This window comes from Homarus americanus, unplaced genomic scaffold, assembly GCF_018991925.1.
Source record: "Homarus americanus isolate GMGI-L3 unplaced genomic scaffold, GMGI_Hamer_2.0 scaffold34345, whole genome shotgun sequence".
NCBI lineage: Eukaryota > Metazoa > Arthropoda > Malacostraca > Decapoda > Nephropidae > Homarus > Homarus americanus.
This window is the reverse complement of record NW_024736072.1, coordinates 500,874-516,350: the sequence shown is the minus strand read 5'-3', so window position 1 is coordinate 516,350 and position 15,477 is coordinate 500,874. Positions and strand designations below refer to the sequence as shown.

General features: G+C 40.6%; 1 protein-coding gene across 2 annotated transcripts in view; it reads left to right on the top strand.

The window, feature by feature from the left end:
- Positions 1-15,477, top strand: part of LOC121871899 (homeobox protein caupolican-like) — a 170,662-nt gene that overhangs the window by 101,073 nt on the left and 54,112 nt on the right. The window lies entirely within an intron of this gene.

Below are 15,477 nucleotides of genomic sequence, written 5' to 3'. Positions count from 1 at the left end.
AATACTAAAACCTGACGAGCTTATTTACGTCGCTATTCAAGAACAACTCCAGCTAAGTTGATCCATATTACGATTTTTAAGTTGACGTCAGACACCGTTATATCCCCCTCCAAAAAAAGTTACCCCCAAATAAGAAAACGGGAACTGTGTGACATCAAAGGTGATTTTATATGTGTAAAATTAACTTAACAGTATCGTCTTGGGGTAAGTTTAATATAAGTGTTACAAGGGGAAAAGCAAAATAGTTTCCCCTTTTTGAGTTTATTTTGTTAAGTGAAGTCAACTGTTTCCCGCACCAAAGAAAGGCTTTCCCTCTGCTCGCCGCCACATTTTTGAAACGGAAAATGTGTTTCTGACCAAAGAACAAGGTTTGGTGGTCATAGGATACTTTTTTATTATTATTATTATTTTTTGAGGCGATTAGATCGAATGTTTCCCCTCTTTTTCTGCTGGTTCACTTGTCGACACCTTGCATACTAAACCAAGTAAAAATTACGACAGAATGCAGGAAGGTCAAGTTCAGGTGACTTGAATGTGAGACGCCGCAGAATGACTGTCGAGTGGCGGCCGACACGAGGATGACTGTCGCAGGGAGTAATTGAAGTGTAAAACGTGGAGAGTGACTGTGGACTGGAAGACGCAGAGAGTGGGTGGTAAAGAGCTAATGAAATGGAAATGAGAGAACAGAGTGGCGGTGAACGGAAGTGACTGGGAGATAACACCTGATTGACTGCAGATGGCGTAAAATTGAGGAAATTATGTAACAGTTGGAAGTGACGCCAGGATGACAACAACAACGAGATAATATAAAATAATACAGTACATTCAACATAAATTTAATAAGAAAAAATAAAATTACAACTTTACTTTAATATGAAGATGAAAAATTAACAATAGAATGACGTAGGGCAATTAGCACTTATATTAATTTAATAAGACTTAGAACAATTAACAGTGGCCTCAAAAGAGTTCTTGGAAAATAACATACTTCACTATAGATAATGACGTTAACGACACAGTTAGTGCTACCTGTTTCACACTACAATATCATTATTTCTTTTAATGCTGGATATACAGTACCTGATTGACTTTCCCGCCTCTGGTGTTGCCGCCGCCAAGTTTTTGTGACGTGTTTTTATGAGTGTTTAACTGGTTCACTTGTCCATTAGTGTGTATGTACTGCCAGGAGTATGTTAAGTGGACTTGTTTTATAAGCATGATGACCACTTTTTCCTTATACGTGTAAATTTCCCCCCACAAAAGCCACCATCCCACAATAAAAAATATATTTGTCAAGGCCATAACTGATACACATTTCTGAGACGAGAGACTGACATTGATTAGTCAAACGATCGTCTGTTTTAAAGCAAAGGAGTTGAATACCAGAACTTTAAACCGGAAGACGTGAATACGTTTTCAGAAGCGGGTGTGGTGGTGTTACACTCCACCCAACACACTCATCTGTATGTACCGGGTTTACCTCAGCCATTCTGCTCATCTTCCCACACCTTACTTCCTCTCTTACATCATTATTGTATAGTTGCTGTTATGGGTGTTGTTGTTGGTATTATTATTATTGTTATTGTTATTATTATTATTATTATTATTATTATTATTATTATTATTATTATTATTATTGTTAACAGTATTATAGTCATTGTTTCCACCGATATTGTTATTATGCCTATTATTACCTTTGATTTTGTTATATTTATTATTGTCATTAATGTTATTACTATCAATTTGTTTACCAGATAGTTTCTAATAATAATAATAATATTAATAATAATAATAAGAAGAACAACAACAACAAGAATGACGATAGTGTTAAGAACAATGGTGCCCTTGGTCGGACTAACACCTGCCAAGGAGATGGAAAAAACCCACCAGCTGATAAATGTTAAGAATCAGCTGGATACAATTATAAAACAACTGAACAGGAGATATTACTGGACTAAGCACACCCAGGCTACGGCTCGAGGAACAAGTGCTCCATCTCTTCCTTCCTCCGCTCCCTCTCTTTCCGCATTTCACCCACTGCCCTCCACACCTCTCCTACAGCTCTCATTTGCTCCTTCCACACTTCACCTACTACCTCCACACCTTTCCTCCCTCTCTCCTTCCACACCTCTCCTAGTTCCCTCTCTCCCTCCACAGCTCATATACTGTCCGACTGTTCTCTACACCTTAATTCCCTACTTTCTTCCCTCCACACCTCTCCTCCTTTCTTCCCTCCCTCCAGACCACAACTACTTCCTTCCCTCTATCCACACCCCACTTACTGCCCTGCTGTTCTCCACACCCTGGCCCCTTACTTCTTCCCCTCCACTTTGTTACCCTCGTCCAATCCCTCTCCACCTCAACAACTGCTCCTTCCCTCCACAACTTGGTATATTTGTTCCCTCCTTTTTAGTAACCTTCGTTTCCTCCTTTTCTTTGTACTTTCGTTTCCCCTTTCTCTTGGTTCCTTCCTTCCTTCCCTCTCCACCTCAACAAATTCCCCTTCCTTCCCTCCCCACCCACCTTGGTACCCTCCCTTCCTCCACCACCCAACAGCCGACCGAGACATTACCGTGTTGCCAATGAGAGACAAGTGCTGATTTTAACAGGACGTGGCGTCAAACAATTGTACAAGATTGTCGAGAGCCGCTGTGGTGTGGACAGGTTGATTGGTGGACTGTGATCGATGGCCAGTTAGGCGAGCCGCTTGTCGTCCCAGCCCGGGTATAATATCCGTCACTCCCAGCTACGCCACTTTGATGTACTGCCATTTTTTTTGCCTCTTTTGTGTATGTTGAGCGCGATTTTGGTAGGGGATTTATTATTCAAATGTGATTGATGATGTAAAGAAGACCAAGGACGTCTCTCACATCCCATGCACTCGACCCGTGGGATTTAATTCATACTTGTGTAGACATTTATCAAGGTAATGTCTCACTGTTATCATACACCTGTTTGGTTTATGCTGAGAATATTCAGGCCTTAAACACACACCGACTACGTTATTCTTACAGGTTCTGCTTATATATTGGTTTTAATGTCGACTTACTACACCTGTTAGAATTGAGTAACCTGGAATAAATACATATTTTAAGACAGTGAGTGAGAGAGACAGGGAGAGAGTGTGAGAGGGATGGAGGGAGGGAGGAGGAGGAGAAGGAGGGCCAGGGAGGGCAGGTGTGGTGGTGAGGTGCCGCCACAACCTCCCGCAACACCTGGCAACTCTCTCAGGTGCAGCCTTCTAACGCCATCACTCAACCTCCATCCTCTTTGTCATCGTCTATTGCCAAATTTCACTCATCATTACGTTACGCACGACTCAGATCACCATCCAGTAATTCATAGAAATTTAATAATGCTTAAGTGATAGAGGACAATGATGGTTAGTGGCGGGAGGTGATACGCTGAATCTAAAACAAGTTCCCAGGGCGAGGGAGACAGATGGAGCGCTGAGAGGGTGGTTACCTGGGGTAGTGGTGGTACTGGTACTGGTGGTTACCTGGAGTGGTGATGGTGGTTACCTGGTGTGGTTGTGGTTACCTGGAGTGGTGGTGGTGGTGGTGGTGCTGGTTAACTGGTGTGGTTGTGGTTACTTAGGGTAGTGGTTACCTGGAGTATTGGTTGTGGTTGCCTAGGATGGTGGTGGTTACCTGAGGTAGTGGTGGTTGCCTGGGAAAGTGGTGATGGTGGTAGTAGTGGTGGTTACCTGGGAAAGTGGTGGTGGTAGTAATGGTGGTTACCTGGGAAGGTGGTGATGCTGGTAGTGGTAGTTACCTGAGGTGGTGATGCCTGGGGTGGTGGTTACCTGGGGTGGTGGTAGTTGTAGTAGTGGTAGTTACCTGGGGCGATTGTGGTGGTGTTACTGGTAGTTGTGGTTACCTAGGGTGGTGGTGGTGATGGTAGTATTGGTGGTAGTGGTAGCAGTAGTAATGGTGGTGGTGGTGGCAGCAGTACCAGCTCCCCACACCCTCGCTCACTGGGTCACCACACAGACGCCCCCTGTGTACACACGGTGACCTCCAATGATGGATAATTAAAAACTACGGAAGTATAAAAAGGTTTACATACTGTATGATGGAGAATAATTTCTATAAGTATTGAAGAAGGAATGTAATGAGGATAATAATGTCGTAAAACGGGTTAATATTACAATAATTGGCAATATCAAGCATTTAATGGTTATTAGAATCGACGTGATGACCGTTTAGTGAAGATAATAAAATGTGGTTACAAGGTCAAGCACTTAACTCCCTCCGTACGACGGGAAGTAGTGCAATAAGTGACTTAACCTCCGCTCCGCCCATACTGTCAGCGCCCAGGCGGCGTCTTCCTCCCTCACGCCGCCACATGCTCCTCAACACTCTGGTACATATTACAATTACACACAACCAAATATTCACATTAATTTCTAACTTTAAAAATTTCATACTAAAGTACTAATACCAGCTAGGAAAGTTCATCGTCAACACCCCCTCATCCACACTGCCACAAAACGTCTACACTCACATATGAAGTCCAGGCCACGAAATATTGACTCGATTTAGTATCTGACTTAAAACGTTGGCTGATAGACTAATAACATCCGGTCCAGACATACTGTCAGCACTTCCTCACACCGCCAGCCAGACGGATAGATAAAAGTGCAGAGAACACAATATTTATTCCAATACCTGACTTAAACACTGGTTAATATTACTCTATGGTTTTACGCACACTCGCTACTCAACACAATTATTACCTTTACCTAACGAGTTCATTTCTTGGCTTAGTATATTGACAGATTAAATAATATTACTTGTAAGGACTAAGGAGTGTATTTCCCCACCATGAATACTCCCTCTTGTTCACTATCACAATCCTGCATGGTAATGTGAACACGTTACGCTAAAAATTATTATTCTTGTTTATGACATTGGTTGATCCTTTACTATTAAGGGTAAGGGATGTTGTTCTCTGGTCGAGCCATACAAGCAATGCTCCCTCGTGCTCATTCATGCATCAATACTCTTTCGCCTCCACACCAATGAATCCATATTTTAAGACACAAACTGATCTCACACTAACTCACACATCCAACCTCTTAAAAAAATATATATATTTTCTTAAAAAAAAAAAAAAATCTATCCTAAGCTACCGCACAAAACATTAAAATATTAAGCAAGAGGTTAATAATACCGCAACACATAGACCACCAGTCGACTACGAGCGTCAATACCAACTCTTGTTCCCGAGCCCAAACAACAAAACCCGTACACAGGCGTTAATGAATAAATAATCACCTTAAAAGAGTAGGTAGCAGTAAATCCGTAATAATGGTTCTGTGGTGCAACTAAAATGGCTAATACGCACCTCTGCTAACTCACACTGCTATAATATAAAAACACAGAGAGCACAAAGCACGTACTCTGGGTTAATATATAAGTGATACCTTAGAAATAATACTCAAAAATTATAGTAATGATAATGTTACTAGTTCACCTCTGCAGTCGACACCCAACTAAAACAGGTACAATAATCACTCCCGCCCACTTGCCTTACCCTCACTGTTAAAAAAAAGGTACTCTGGGTTACTGAATAAATGATAAACTCAAACACTGGAGAGTATAGTTATAATAATGTTAAGGTGGTATTTGCCCAGTCCCGCGATACTGTTTAGATAAAAGTTTATAAATATGTTAAATAAAATAGGGATATAGTTTTAAGGATAAATGCCATTTACTATGGACTTACTTTAAACATGAGAGGTGATATATTAACAGTAAAGGTAAAAGTTATAGAACGTGCTATAAATCTAATCTGGGTGGAGAGAATTACTTTCAAGGTTATTATTGCCCTCAGTAATATAATTCGTGGAACTGACATGGCTGTAACTATGTGTACATGCTCGTCTTGGTACTACTACTATTACTACAACTACTACTACTATAACTACTACTACTACTACAACTTATACTCTAACATGTGATACCTTGTGATACCTCAAATACTCCTACTAACTACCACTGTAATTCCTATCTTTTACAAGACGACAAAAATATAGATAATAACAATAAAAATTAAAACGGCAAAAATAAAAGATAAAATACCATAAATAGCCACCGTTTTATGCTATCCACAGCAGAATAAAGTCGATTGTAATCTCTCACGGGTGAAGACGTACAAGTCTGAATGACGTCCAACCTTACACAATGTACCACACGGAAAGCAATTACACTTTCAGTAGCCACTTTAATATATAACCTATCGACCTGATGTTCAATAGGTATCCTCCTGTAGCACGAACACATATACACCAGCTTTTGTGTACACCCGTCTACAATAACGGAAGATATTGTACGGAAACAAATGTGTGACGACAGAGAGACAGCTAGTGTCACTGAATGTAGCAACATAAACACTACACGTTAGGGCAAGATCGTCATGGTGGCATTACAAACAATATATTTTTTTAAAGAATAATTTACAGGAAATAATAATAATAATAATAATAATAATACGACAATATTAAAAACAAGAGAACCATTAATATAAAACTTGGCGGTGGATCCTCAGGTAATAAACATGCAAGATGGTCACTACACGTACTGTAAAGTTGTAGATAAACTTATAACAGTATCTGGCATCTAGTTGAGGGTCACGTAGATTGAGATTTCAACATCTATCATCTCATATGTCCCTTGGTATTATAGGTCTTATTATATATTTGCGTCTTTAATAATTCATAATGGCAATCAAAATTTACACCTGCTATAAATCAAGTAATAAAGCTCAACGTCCACACCAGTTTTAAATCAATCACACACATATGACCCACAGGCAAATGCCAGATATCGCTATGCGTCGTGGGAATTTTGTCCGCAACTGTACATCTCACTGTACAGTATACTCATAACACATATGGCTGTAAATGCAACTATTTTTTTTTTTTATCTGAGACTGTCACTATATGGGTATTACTGTAACTGTACTGTATACTTAACAATGTATAACTTAATTTGCTATATTTACAAGCGAATCCCTTATGCACCGACCACTCCAATGTTTAAGTCTCGTAGCCTCGGTCTCTATCCTCATAGATTAGGAAGTCAAATTTTCCCTTAATATGCGATTTAAAACACTTCACTGGCTCTCTTGGGCTGCAGGTCAACAGATCGCCGCTAAAATAACATCAGCATATTTTCCCCTCTGCGGTACGTTACATTATATTTGATGGCGTTGTTAAGACTTGATTGACAGACTCCACACTGAGGAGTGAAACTGCCCCCTCCCTCACACAGACCCAACCTAATCTAATCTAACCATTTGGATTGGAGCCCACTCCTGGACCCAATTCCTAATGGACCCCCTAATGGTTTGATTATACAATGTTGGGTCTATTTGGACTGAGTACCTATTTGACCTACAACCTGACTATGAGGCAATTACCTGGATCGCCTGAGACTCGTATTATTTACATACTGTCCAAGAAATTGCAAGACTTGATTTACTGCCGCAGATCAATGAGTAAAACATGACCCGTGATTGTAAACATGTTTCCTGCGTGTCGCTCATGAATCACCGGTATTTGGCAGTGAAGTTGAATTTTAGTAAGGACATATACCTAACGTCATGATGGCATGCAAGCTGACATACTGCACCCTACACACTTACTGTTTACGAAGCCCCCCCTCCCTCCTCTCTCTATGAATACCTGTCATACACACCTATACACATACCCACACATGCATAAAACATACACACACACACAACCACATATACACATACACACAATGCATAAAACCCCTCACACACACACACACAAAATGAAATTGAAATGCGTAAATCTGTTGAGCTACCTTCTGTAAACTCCAGATTTACTTGATATCATTACCAACAGTAGCCAAGTCGTGCCGTCTCGGTTTTATGAGCAATTACGGCCGGATATAACCATGTATTAGACCCCGCACCGCCTCCATCCGCCTGACCAACACATAAGAACACCTGCGAGTTATTATGAGTCGTAAACATAACTTCAGAAACAGTGAACAAATATGTGATAAACACCTTGCCGACACCTACACTAATACCTGCCGACACCTACACTAATACCTGCCAACACCTACACTAATACCTGCCAACACCTACACTAACACCTGCCAACACCTACACTAACACCTGCCAACACCTACACTAATACCTGCCAACACCTACACTAATACCTGCCAACACCTACACTAACACCTGCCAACACCTACACCCGCCAATACCTACACTAACACCTGCCAATACCTACACTAATACCTGCCAACACCTACACTCATACCTACCAACACCTACACGAACACCTGCCAACACTTACATTCATACCTGCCAACACCTACACTAACACCTGCCAACCTACACTAATACCTGCAACACCTACAATACACTAACAGTTAACACCATAACCTTGCCAAATATCTACACTATCAGTTAACACCACAATAACACCTTGCCAACACCTACACTAACACCCAACAATACCTGCCACCACCCAACAACACCTGCCACCACCCAACAACACCTGCCAACACCCACACTAACACCCAACACCACGGACACTAACAGTTAACACCACAACACCTGCCAACACCCACACTAACACCCAACACCTGCCATCACCTACACTAACACCCACAACACCTGCCAACGTCCTCAGTGGTCTTTAAAACGAAGGCAATTGCCAATAAACACATGAAAAACAACTTTGACAAGATGAATTACTTCCGGTCTTCTAAAACAGTCACAAACACCGACAAAAGGCATGTAATAAAGCACTTATGAATTAAAAAGACTCTTATAAACATCTTGACAGAATATGAACAAATGCCTTCAGTAAACTCCTATAGATTCATAAGGTCTCACAACAGCCTGACAAGCATGAATAGAAAAATCCATTAAAACACGATGAATTTAAAGTTAACAAAAGACAACTACTAAAACGGCAACGAATTAATAATACATGAAACACACCTAAACGTCGAAGTGTTTTAAAAAATAAAAACACCTTAAACACACACACACACACACACACACAAATGGAACACATTAACATGATGTTCTTAAATCTAACAACAAAAACTAAAAAAAAAAAAACGAGATATTTCACACGTACAATAACAGAAAACTATCCTTCAGAAAACTATGTTAACAATGGCTCTCACTGTTGTTAAATTATTTGTGGCCACGCGCGGGCCAGAGATTTTATACCTGCTAATTGCCAATACGGGATTTGGCTTGGACACACACAACACAACACAACACAACACATATACACACACACAACTCTCTCTCACACACACACCTCATTAACGTAAGTAAACACCCCCCTTCCTGTATTTTTTACTTTACACCTGGAGTGGTTGGCACCTGTGACCTTCCGTCTGTCCGGGGTCCTCCTACTCACTTGGTACTTTTCGGAGAGTGGAGGAAGGAGGGGGTAATGGGGGTGAGTTATGAGGGAAAGGGATAGGTGAAAAATACACGCCGCCCACAGTATATTATTCATGGTAGTTATACGGTAGCTGGAACTCGTAATGGGTGAAATATATCGAGATGTACGACCAAGTAAACGTGAAAAAGACTATCATTACGAAATCTACAAGAGGTGCGGTTTCACACCTTCCTTTTGATACACTTCCGAGTAATTTGCCTCACCATGATATAAACAACAAATCCCCCTCCATCTCCCCCCATCTAGACAGAGCAGTAACCTCCGCGTACTACGACTAAGGCTCCGCAACACGGTAAAATAATGAGAACATAAGAAAACACATTGATGGCCACCATGAGTTGCTGACTTGGGCCACGGGGGTGTTATGGTGATAGAGGCCGCTACAGGAACATATTTTATGCATCAGTGTCCGGAGGGAGGGAGGGAGGGACTACTAAGACCCTCGTACAGTACATGAAGGAACTCGTGATGGAGAATTGTGCCATGAATCAAGATTGAAATTTTCCACGGCTTTTATTAACTGGTATTATGTGTTACTGATGACTGGGCCCTTCAACGTGTAGACGAATCATCAGTCAAGGCATTTATGGATAAGAACATATTTCTGAATATTTTAAGTTATGTGGTGTAGAAACTGAGATACTGTGAAAGTATTTCAAAACCTTGGTCGATGAAGCATTTATACCCAAGCAAAGTCAGCTTACTTCTGAGTGATATTATCTACCGTCATATTAACCATATAGCATCACCACACTACACTTGTAATTAAATTGAAGTAGACTCTGTGCATTAAATTCTACAAAAAAAATTGTAAACAAATCAATCTAGCCTGAATGATTCACATCTATTCCGTGCCACAAAACTGATATGTCTTATTTGGTGACGATTACCTTCCTTAATGACAGACACACTACACTCACACTAGTACAACACTAGTTTTTTTTTGTGTGTATTTTACGAGAATTCTAGAATCGGAAATATCGAAAGGTGGTTACGTGTTATCCATAACCAGGAGCGTTATGGCGCAGGTAACGTCATTTAGAGGGCCTTAACAATACATGTTCAAAACAGTATGACACGTCTATGTAATGAAAGTACATCACAAAGACGCCACCAAGGCATCATAATATCGACAGTTACGTCATTTACAAAATCTGAAAACCCAAATGACATTGATGAATCGAGTGTGAGGTTTTCTTGAGTCAGTATTGATAAGTGAAGGTAAACACACTTGACAACTTGGTGACCACAGAAGTGAATGAATCAATCATGGATACCTCTTAAGAACTACTGTGTTATCGACTAGATAACCTTGATCCACCAACTCTTACGCGAGGGCGAGGCTCTCACACGACCTTCTCTCTCTCTCGCTCACAAACACAGCGCGGGATGAGCGTCAGTTGGGTAGCAGGAGCAGTGAACGTTAGTGGTTATGGTGGGAACAGTCGTGTTGGTGGCAGTGATAGTGATGGTGGTAACTTAGATGGTGGTGGTAACAGGGAGGTGGTGGTGGTAACGGTGGTAACTTTGGTGGTGGTGGTAACTTTGGTGGTGGTGGTGGTAGTGGTAACAGTGGTGGTGGTAACAGGGAGGTGGTGGTGGTAACGGTGGTAACTTAGGTGGTGGTGGTAACGGTGGTAACTTTGGTGGTGGTGGTAACGGTGGTAACTTTGATGGTGGTGGTGGTAACAGTGGTGGTGGTGGTAGTGGTAAAGTATGGTGGTAGTAAAAGTGGTGGTAATTGTAGTAGTAACAGCGGTGGTGATGTTGGTTACAGTGGTGGTGATGTTGGTTACAGTGGTGGTGATGTTGGTTACAGTGGAGGTAGTGGTGGTAGTGATGGTAACAGTGGTGGTGGTAAAGTAATGGTGGTAGTAACAGTAATGATCGTAGTAAAAATAATGGTGGTAGTAAAATTGGTGGTGGTAGAAGTAATGGTGGTGGTTAAAGTAGTGGTAGTAACAGTGGTGGTGGTAAAAGTAATGGTGGTAGTAAAAGTAATGGTGGTAGTAAAAATGGTGGTGGTAACAGTGGTGGCAGTGGTTGAGGACAAAACCTATCGACACACCGCCAGACACCGAGGTTAATTCGACTCGTGGAGTTTTTAGCGGTTTTTTTCCCCTTCCTTCGTTCTGCCGAGACGCTTCGATTTAATTTCAATTCCTATTTCGGCTATCTGTTTCTCTCGGTATTTCAAATTGTTTCGGTCACATTCTAGGTTTTTTCCATGAGTTCCGTAAATGTTTGAGTTGAATTTATTTAATGTACATATTATAGACCTCAAGTGCATACACATCCTCACACGCCCGCGCATACACACACATACGCACGCCCACACACACACACACACACACACGATGCAATCATTAATCCAATTCTTGGGTTTGCAATTTCAAGTGCTATCTTCAGTGCTTCAGGTGTGTCGTATTCATCGCTGTAAGAGCAGTGTTCACTGCCTCGGCCACTGTTTTTGTTGCGTCTGGTTATGTGCCCGACTGTCACAGTTATGTGGTCACTGCTACTGTGTTGCGCTTATTGCTACTGTATTTACGTCGCCGGCTACTGTATTTACTTTGTCAGCTACTGTATACCAAGTCGTCAGCTACTGTATTTACTTTGTCAGCGACTGTATACCACGGGTTCAGCTATTGTATTGACGTCACCAGCTACTGTATTTAGTCCTTCAGGTGGGGCACATACTCCTCATTACTGTATCTTCCGTTGAATCATATGCAGCTGTGATTGCTACATCGAGTACAGTATTATTTTTCACTCAGATGCTGTCTTCGCTCCAAGCAAAATCTATTTTCATGGCGTGATTCACTGCTTCACCTCTACATAATAAGATGTTGGGGTGACAATATGAGACACTGGGTTCACTGGTTCATATCCTCCACCTCTACATAATAAGATGTTGGGGTAACAATATGAGACACTGGGTTCACTGGTTCATATCCTCCACCTCTACATAATAAGATGTTGGGGTAACAATATGAGACACTGGGTTCACTGGTTCATATCCTCCACCTCTACATAATAAGATGTTGGGGTAACAATATGAGACACTGGGTTCACTGGTTCATATCCTCCACCTCTACATAATAAGATGTTGGGGTAACAATATGAGACACTGGGTTCACTGGTTCATATCCTCCACCTCTACATAATAAGATGTTGGGGTAACAATATGAGACACTGGGTTCACTGGTTCATATCCTCCACCTCTACATAATAAGATGTTGGGGTAACAATATGAGACACTGGGTTCACTGGTTCTTGTGCTTTAGTCTCATTACCCAGATGGCGATGTAGTGTTTCAAAGTGCTCTCTGTTAGGTTTCGTGTGTCGGGTTTATCAACTTCTCTCTCTCTCTCTCTCTTTGACGATTATCTAGCGATGACAACATGACAGGAGTATTTTTAATGGTGTCATCTTCATTGGTAAGGTCTTAAAGTGGCTCAAGAGACCATTTACAAGAGCTGCAGGGTTGTCACACACAGGCTGACTCACAGCTGTGCACCGACTTCTCTGCTTCAGGTATCACCAGGTGTCACAGACCCATCTTGTAACAAGTCCACCACCATCCTACCTTCCAGAGACTATTCCTTCAATATCTTCTTACGCCCATGTATACAGAGTAGACAAAATACGGCCTATGTAAAAATCCTTTCAGGAATGTAAACAATGTTGAATAACAGACAAATTAAAATAAAAATACATATAGACTTATACCAATCTCTTGAGCCCATTTTTCATCCTCAGAAACACATCATGTGACTCTTACGATATTAATCCTCTGCACATGATATATCATTCACAAGTACATCATGTGATTTATTGTACCATTGCTGTAAGACTCACCACAACAGCCAGCAGGGACCTTCAGCGCACCACACACCGCCGCACCGATCTGAAAGAAAAAAAAATATCCCATAAAAACGATTGGGCTTCTTGTCTCTGAAATATGGCAGGTTTAGAAAGGTGTAATAAGGGACAATTTTGTTTGAGGTGGGTACGTGGCTCCCGTTTTCTTTTTGTGTGATTATGTTGACGCCTGGTGGCTGGCTGGCCGATGGTGGTGGTGGTAGTTGCTATCTCTCCTCCCCTCCAGCTGATGTCTGCGCCCTACCTTCACTTCATACCCGGCTCTCTATACCACAAACAAACCCCTCATAGATTAACAATACGAGTTAATACCACGCTCAGGTATGACTACATCAACTTTGTGTTATTAAGAAACGAGGAAGTGGACCGAGGTAGCGACCGTCTTATAAATACTGGGAAAAACAAAACAAGAGACCACAACAGGTGCAGGTTGTCTATTATAATGAGGTGATCTCGCTAAGCCAGTTTGTCATATTAGGGGGACTTCTTCACGCGGTCGACTTGATCAAACCATTAATATGTGGTGACTAAGACACACAAGTTTTTTACTCCTTTAGGTAAGAATTCATAATTTTAATTTTAACTGAATTCTGATAGTATCATGCGCTTTATTCTTTACGGTTAATAATGAAAATATATTGTTGGTAATTGATATAACTATTATTTAATATTTGTATTATTATTGTTATTACCGGTACGATTTTTATTAATGTTATTATATTATAAAACCTATAAGCGAACACTTTTTGTACCGTTTTAATAATAATAAAAATAATAAAATATGAGTAACAACAATAATAACAACACTAATACTAATGGTTTTAATAACATTACGTATAACAAGAATCACACCAACAATACTACTACTAATAATAACAACACCAGCTGACGTCTCAAGAATAACACGCTTTATATAACAGTTTCTTGTATCATAAGACTCGTGAGACAAAAACAGGTACAAAAACAGAATGACCAGACAAGAGAATTTTGTGTTTCTATTTGTCAGTTGGTTTAAAACGATGTCCTTGTTTCAACAGGACGGGAAACACGAGTCTGGTGAGATACACAATAAGCATATACACCAACAAAAGAATATATAGAGAGACAAATGTACGAGTGTATTTATCAGAGCAAATATTGATAGTAATAACGAAGGGAATTATGACTGGAAACGTTTACATTATTAGCAATAATAATCTGAATATACCATTCCAGCATAACAGTTAACAGGGATTGTGTATACTAGGAAAAAAATACCACTAGAATACACCAACGCAAAATTTTACAATAATATAAGTTTGTACTTGGGTAAAAGTTATTACTAAAACAGTAAATACTCACCAAAAAATAAATTAATTACAAAACAACAATAAACAAAAGAACCAAAGATAATGAAAGTAAACAGTATAGTAAACAACAGCATAAAAAACTAACACTACAACAACAGTAAACAACGATAAAAGAAAATTAACACAGCAGTTAACACCAGCGAGTAAAATTAACAATACGGTAGAGTGCCAGATGAAGAAAGACATATACTGTACACCCCACACAGTCTACCATTAAATCTGTCAACGTAAATTTATTATATAAGATCCTTTTACCCTAAGAATCTTGACCTCACACGTAGAACAAGACTTAAGACGAAGCCTCACCTTAGAGTTGCATTTAATTAAAACATTTTACGGTCAAGATGCACATTATACGGTACGGAAAGAGAAGGTGAGGAGGGACGGTACAGCCTGAAGGAGGTGGATAATGATCTGAAGCACCGCCAGTTTGGAGGGAAGCGGTTAAGGGTAAAGGTAGAGAAAAGGACCTAGTGATGATACCCGTTGATGACCAGAAGCAGCAGGTGAACGAAGGCGATGATGACCTGAATTATCTCATTAAGAAAGCAGGTGACACTTGCAGCAAAAGGTGAGGGAAGCTGTTAACATCAAGAAGCAACAGATGAAGGAAGTTTATAGCATGAAGCACTTGATGAAGGAAGCTTAGTATAGCCTGAACCACCAGATGAAGGAAGCTTACAGTAAAGCACAGTATGAAGCACTTGATGAAGGAAGCTTATTATAGCCTGAACCACCAGATGAAAGAAGTCTATTATAGCCTGAAGCATC